At 37.6% G+C, this 7,623-nt stretch overlaps 1 pseudogene; it reads left to right on the plus strand.

Annotated features, from left to right (window-relative positions):
* Window positions 1-6,174: 6,174 nt before the first annotated feature.
* LOC107921916 (probable methyltransferase At1g27930) lies at window positions 6,175-7,416 on the plus strand (annotated as a pseudogene).
* Window positions 7,417-7,623: the final 207 nt, after the last annotated feature.

Genomic DNA, 7,623 nt, shown 5'->3' on the forward strand with positions numbered 1-7,623 from the left:
GGAAATAAAGCATTGAATTACATGAGTAAGTATCGGGTCTCGTAGGCCCTATTTGTTATGAATATAATATTTTGAGGATATGTTGTAAAGAATTATAAAAGCATGTTAAAAATTTGAAGAGTTTAAATTTGAATTTAAATTTGAATGAAATTTTGTAACTCGGTTTAATACGTTTACATGTGTAAGTGTTCTAGTAATGCCTTATACCCTATTACGGAGTTGAATACGGGTAAGGGGTGTTACAAGCAAACTGATTTGAAGCGTTGGGGGTAAGTTTCAATCGCTCAATAGTTGAGTAACCCATTCGGGTTGGTTTTAATTCATCAGTTAAGTAATTAACTGAGTAGTATTTTGGTCAATTATAGGTTCGAGATTGCTTGGAGTTGCTTTTACATAAAAAAACGTTACAGGTGTGTAACCGCAACACTATAAACAGAAATTGGCGAAAAGACAAAAAGTGAAGCTGTCGACGCCATACGGGTGTGTGATCGACGAGGCTGGCCGTGTGTGATACACGAACCATTGGGCCTTATTGGCCACACGGGCATGTGCACGGGTGAATCACACGGGCGTGTGGGATTTTGGGCTAGGCCGTGTGTGCTACACGACTAAGGCCAGTTTGGGCCATGTGGGCTACACGGATGTGCAGGCCCACACAAGCGAACATCATGGGCTTGTAGGCCCATTTTTACTGTTTAATTGCTAAGGTTGCACGGGCCGGCCGAGTCCACTGTGGACCTACTATAGGGTTAGTAAGCTTACCTAGACCCCTAATTGACTGAAATGATTGTATGACTGATATGATTAAGCACAATGATGTCCCACTGATTTGATACTGAATGCCCGGTTTACATGCATGATATTATGTATAACAATATATGTTAGGGATTATAATGTTCGGAGGAAGTGCACTGAAAGGCCTCGAGCCTAATTTACTGGTAGCTCAGCTGCAAACTACTATCTAGTGCTGCATCCGGTACTTTTTGGAGTGTAGGGATGAGTGGGTTGATTATATCCCCACATGGAGTGTAGGGTTGGACGGAGTTGGAGTGCAGAGGCTGGCTGGGTAGGAATTGATACTGCATAACTATTACTGTACTGAATATTGATATTGTAATGGGCTAAGGCCCTAACTGAAATCGAAACTGTTACTGAAGTGGGCTTAGGCCCAGACTATGATTGCATTCTGACTGCTTGTTTGTATGGGGATTTCACATTGAGTTTTCGTAAACTTACCCTTCTGCTTCGTATTTAATTAGGACTCAGCGGAGGACTCAGCGGTGGCCACACGACCCTTCTTTACTATTTCGTATTTAATTAGGTTTTTAAACTTTCATTTGGGGTATTTTACTGTAATAAAGGCCTTTATAGATTTTCGCTTAAAATTTGGATTTTATATTTAAAAGAAAAACTTCCACAATGTATAATGTCCTAAACACTAACGATTAACTAAAAATCACGATTTTAAAATTAATGAAATATAAACTCTAAATAGAAAATGAATTAAGGGAAGTTATGGTTTATCTAACACAAGCTACGGTTTTCAAACACTCTACCATGTGACATCACCAGATTCGGCCATAACGTCCAGGCTGGGTTTGGGGTGTTTCAAATAGTTTTATTTAAACATAATCGTAAATATTGTAAATATTATTAATAACTTTCAAATTTTGTATCATGGGTTTAAAGGTTTAAGGTTTTAACGTTTCTTTATAGTTAATTATTATTTAATTATGTTTAAATAAAATTATATCTATTTATTTATAGGTTTTGGTAATGTAAAGAATTTTTTTTTTGTTTTGCAAAATATTTTCGATTGAGGAAAATCCTCTAACTGCTGCAAAATATTAATCCTCTACTATTTTTGGAAATTGACACTACTATTTTACCCTTTTGCCCCTTTAGAAAACAATATAAATAGTAGATCATTCTTCTCATTTTTAACAACAATAAGCAATCGTTTCTGCCACAGCTCATATGTTTCTTTTAGAGCTTATGTTCTCTGGTTTCGATTCCTTTGTGAGAATAGCAATACCAATTGTGTTCCACCTTCTTTATTCAGGTGTACAAATATTGAAGTATTATGTTAACCTTGGGGGGCGACGTCCACTACACGATTACATCGATCAAGACGGATTTGCTTCTAAGGCAGTGGTTCTTTCACGACACAATGATTCTTTTATAATTTAAGCTCAATTGATTTTTTTTCTGTCAGTGCTAACAATTTTCGTTTTGCAGTAGTATATTTCTAACCATTTAGAAGCAGCTCCTCAACTACTGTTTAAACATGTCTGTCACGATTAACAATTTCATAATTGACTGCAAACAATGAGGATGACATTTTGAACCAAAATCTTGGTGCCCACAGAATATGACCCTTATTATTACTCGGGCAAATAGTAGTCCATCATCTTTTAATGCTCACCATAATAGGAGAGGAAAAATACATCGAAGCCAGTCCGTTGACTAGCATATACAGAACAATATGACATTTTTTACTCCCAAGAAACTATACTAGCAAACAATTGAGGAAAAAGAGTCTAAATTTTTGGTGTTCTTTATTATTTTCTTTCTATATTTTGTTGGGTAAAATTGTAGTGATATATTGTGCTACTAAATTACAATAGAGGCAGATTTTGTCTATGAGATTGGGTTTTAAGCGGGACCATTTGTGACCCCTCCAAACTTTCCTGGGAATTGAACCTGATGTGGTTTTTTAGTACAATAATTTAATCTCTTTTACCCTATTCACACAACAAGAGATATCAGAGCTAAAGGTTACTCAAAGTGTGCTCTATGGTTGTGTTTTGAATTGATCTTCCACATTATAAAATATTTCCTTAGGCATATTGGAAGACTATGGTTAACACGAGATTGGTAGTAGAGATCTTTGATGGCATGGGTAATTTCGATATGTGGCAAAGTGAAATTCTAGATGCTCTCTTTCGAAAAGGTCTGGGCATTGCCATTGATGAAAAGAAACCAGATGATATGGAGGAGAAGGATTGGAAGACTCTCAATCATTTGACATGTGGTATAATTAATAGTATGGATAATAATAAACAAGATAATATGTTAATTCAATATGAGCATACAGAAGGCTTTGACTTTGGTCAACTCTTGAAAGGCGATGATGATATCAGCATTGGTGATAATTTTGAAGTAACTGATAACGATATGAATGATTCAAAAATAGTTGCTACTTTGAAATTACTAGGTTGGGCCAAGGATTCTAATCCAAGTGAAGACATTATGCCTCGGTCTAATTTTACTAACAGGGAGATCTACATGGAGCAAGTGAAGTGTCCTCTTGAGGCAATCGAGTTTCAGGGCACCTGAGTAGTGTAAGAGTACACTTAAGTAGTGTTGGAACAATTCCAAGCTCCATCTGTGTTGGCCAGTGGGCCATTGTGTTCAATATGGGCTTGAAAGGCCTAGCGAGATTGAGCGGTCAGAGGACCGCTCGAGATTGCGGCATGATAAGCCAATCTTGTATTTTGTGTTGTGCTGGTCAACAGACCTATTGAGTCAAGCAAGGTAGAAGTAAGACTTGAGTTTGAGTCGAGATGGGTTAAAGGACCCTTAAGATTGAGTTAGACGGAGGACCATGAGCGAATCGTTAGATCCTTATGTTTTGGTTAAGGCTTACAATGCCCTTATCCACGATGCGCTACTAATTCATTAGATTTTTAGACCTGGTCCAAAGCATCATTGGGTTTTGAGCCAAAGTAAACTAGAGGATTATTGAGTCTGAGAGCTTGAACGAGAGAACAAGTGGGGGGATGTCTTGTTCAGGCAACCTATGAGATTATGTGAAGAAATGAGCGGTGTGTCAGAGTTTGCGTGTATGAGCTTCAAATTCTGAGATTGAGATTGAGATCGAGCTAGTAAGGTGGCGCCACATGTGTTGTGGTTAGCCCAGATGGCCACAACCAATGAGGTGACAAGGGAGGGGCCAAAAGGGCCTAAGTTGAGGATGAACAATGTGTTTGAATTTCCCATGTTGAGAACCTTAGTGTTGGTGCCTCAAGGGGAAGTTGGCATAAACCACGTCCATAGAGACGCATTCAGTGGAATGCCGTAAGAGTGCAGTTGGTGCCAAATCCAGAAGGATGTAGTTTTGAGTATCAAAGACATGGCAATATTTAGTCGATAAAGGGTTATACCATTAAGGTTCCTCAAGGTTGTAATTTGATGATTATGTGTTGTACAGTTGAGTCCAAGTGTTCAATAGAAGAATGAGCATATACGAGACTACACTAGTCATTGAGATGAGACCAAGTTCGAGTTTGTGTCTGATGTGCACTGAATGGATCATAACCTTAGGCCTTGAAGGCCCAAGATGGACTTAGGAATGAAATGTCAACTTGATGCAACAAGGTTTCTAAAGGTGTGGCTCCATGTCAATAAGGGCATTGGCATAGTAAGTGTGGGAGAGTGTCATAGTCCATAAGTTACTATGCTAGTTATCAAGATTGAGCTTTCCCCAAATGGTCTTGAGTGAAGTTAAAGTAAGTGATCATTTACCTTAGTCCTTTTAGTGATTGAGACATATAACTTTTGACTGGGTTGGGCAATAGGCCGAGTGGCTTAGGAAACTACTTGTAAGGATTCCTTTATGGGAGAATGAAGTACTTGCTTTGAACTACGTGAGGTCTAAAAGAAACCTAGCTGATCCACTAACCAAAAGGTTAACTAGGAAAAAGGTCATTGATTCGTTAAGGGGGATGGGTTGTAAGCCCAGTGGTCGAGGAATTTATGGTGGATACCCAACTCAGTTTTCAAGTTCAATGTGGTTAGATGAAACCATGAAAAGACTCATAATGTACATTTTACATATCCCTATTGTGAATAATGTACATAAATAAGGTTAATTTCTTACTTTTAATGAATTCATATCCCAAAGTTTGGGTGGTCCTATTGAGACGAACTTGATGAATTTACCAACATGTGAGGTTGAGTTTCTTACTCTTAATGAGTTCATATCCCAGAGTTTGGGTGGTCCTATTGAGACATACTTGATGAATTCATCGAACTTAAATTTGAGAGGATGAGCTTAAAAAATGCTCTTAATGATTTCATAAGTCTAATTCGAGTGATCTATATTGAGATAGACTTGATGAAATCACCTACGTAAGTGTGAAGAACTAGTAACCTTCTATGAAAGACATTGGGTAGTCTTTCTAGAGCACTTACTAGTAACTTGAGGTATATTGGCTAAACTTGTTGATCTATCACAGAACATCAATTGGATCTGAGATTAGTCATGTGTCATGAGTTAACTCCCTATCTTAACAAGTTTAAGATTTGTTCACTTGTTAAAGAGAAGAATCACTCATTTCACTATGTACTAGTTCAAATCCACAAAAAACTAGTGCTTAAGCGACTAATTTTGTTGTTGCTCTTCTCACGTTTTACCTTTTCTCATGTTTACAAAATTTTCAATTCCTTTGCATTAGTGGGGAAATGTTGGTAATGCAAAGAAATAATTTTTTTTTTGTTTTTCAGAATATTTTCGATTGAAGAAAATCCTATGACTATTGTAGAATATTTTCAATTGAGGAAAATTCTCTCACTGTTTCAGAATATTAATCATATATTATTTTTTTAAACTAACACTATTATTTTACCATTTTACCCCTTTAGAAAACAGTATAAATATCTGGTCATTCTTCTCATTTTTAACAACAACAAGCAATCTTTTCTCCCACAACTCGTCTGTTTCTTTCAGAGCTTTTGTTTTCCAGTTACGATTCCTTTGTGAGAATAGCAATACCAATTATGTCATACTTTCTTTATTTAAGTGTACGAATATTGAAATACTGTGTTAACCTTATGGGGCGATGTCCACTACACGATTACATTGATCAGAACGAATTTGCTTCTAAGACAGTGATTCTTTCACGGTATAATAATTTTTTTTATTTATGCTCAGTTGATTTTTTTTTCTATCCGTGCTAACAGTTTTCGTTTTGCAATAGTATGTTTTTAAGCATAGATCCTTCATTATTATTATTTTTATTTAATGATGATGTTATTATTGTATAACTTGTCTACGGAAATTTCATCCTATATGTGATAAAATTTTAAATAATTGGTGAAGATAAGAGAGTTTCATTCTTTTATTATAAATAAACCACTAAATCATAGACAAAACATGAACTACTGTCGAAAGTTATGCTCATTCAAAGCCTTACCCCAAGATTGAGGGGAATTCATTTATTTTAAATTGAACCAGAATTTCACCCCTTTTTTTTCCGACATTTAATAATAGGATTAAACAGCTTTCTAAAATAAAAATAAAAGAATAAGCAAACTGTATTATCAGGCCAGTGAAGAGAAGAACTATGTCAAGAGAAGACAACGTCATGAATCGACATTACTTCGCCGATGGGAGAAAGCTTTCCCTCGTCGCAATCGCCGGCCTTATTGCCAGAGTGATACTTATCTTGAGCTTCAGAAAACCCGGAGATTACTCCCTCCTGTGCTCTCTCGCCAAGTTTAGAGCTCAACCCATCCATGAGGGTGAATTCTCCGACATGGAAACCCAACTCCAAGCCATAGTCCACTACGCCACCTAAAAAATCGTACCGCAACAAAACTACGGCGAGATCTCCATTACATTCGACGTCCTCAAGAAACGCGCACCTTGCAATTTTCTCGTCTTTGGCCTCGGCTACGATTCCCTCATGTGGAATTCTCTGAATCCCCATGGCAAAACGACGTTCATTGAAGAGGATCCCAAATGGGTCGAAATCGTGCTCAAAACCGCCCCCGACCTCCATGCCTACCCCGTCAAATACCGTACGGAGCTAAAAGAAGCCGACGATTTGCTCTCCCATTACCGGTCGGAACCCAGCTGTTTTCCGTCGAAAGCTTACTTACGCGGTAACGACCAGTGTAGGCTTGCCTTGACGGGGTTTCCCGATGAGTTTTACGATACGGAATGGGATTTAATAATGATCGATGCGCCGCGTGGGTATTTGCCGGAGGCACCGGGTAGGATGGCGGCAATATTCTCGGCTGCCGTTATGGCGAGGAACAGGAAAGGATCCGGCGTGACGCACGTGTTCTTGCACGATATTGATCGGAGGGTGGAGAAGCTTTTCGCGAACGAGTTTTTGTGCAAAAAGTAATTGGTTAAAGGCTTTGGGAGACTCTGGCATTTCGAGATTCCGTCCGCCGTTAACATGACCACCCACGACGGTTCTGGTTTTTGCTAAAATGCACTCCTCCATTACGGCGGTGCTCGTTTTTGCGAAAGTACACCCCTACATGTCATTGTTATAAGGTTTTTTTAGGAACATGCGAATTGATTTACCAAAATGTAAAAAATAGCAGCTATGGAGCTGTTAAATTTTACGTTAGACATTCTCATTCATAAGTCATTTTGTTTGGTTTTTGAGACATTTCTTATACTAATATCATCCCTCAACAACAAGTTCTAGTATATTTTCCTTTGCATATCTTTACCTGTTTTAACAAAGTCTCAAACATCTTAAATAAATAAATAAACAAACCGAACATCTTATAAGCAAAAATCACAGTCTAAACAAAATTTATGCAGCTGAAAAATTAAATAGAAATACCTCCAACCATTCTTTGAATCAAATATCAAAATCC

The sequence above is a fragment of the Gossypium hirsutum genome, chromosome D01 (genome assembly GCF_007990345.1).
Source record: "Gossypium hirsutum isolate 1008001.06 chromosome D01, Gossypium_hirsutum_v2.1, whole genome shotgun sequence".
Lineage (NCBI taxonomy): Eukaryota > Viridiplantae > Streptophyta > Magnoliopsida > Malvales > Malvaceae > Gossypium > Gossypium hirsutum.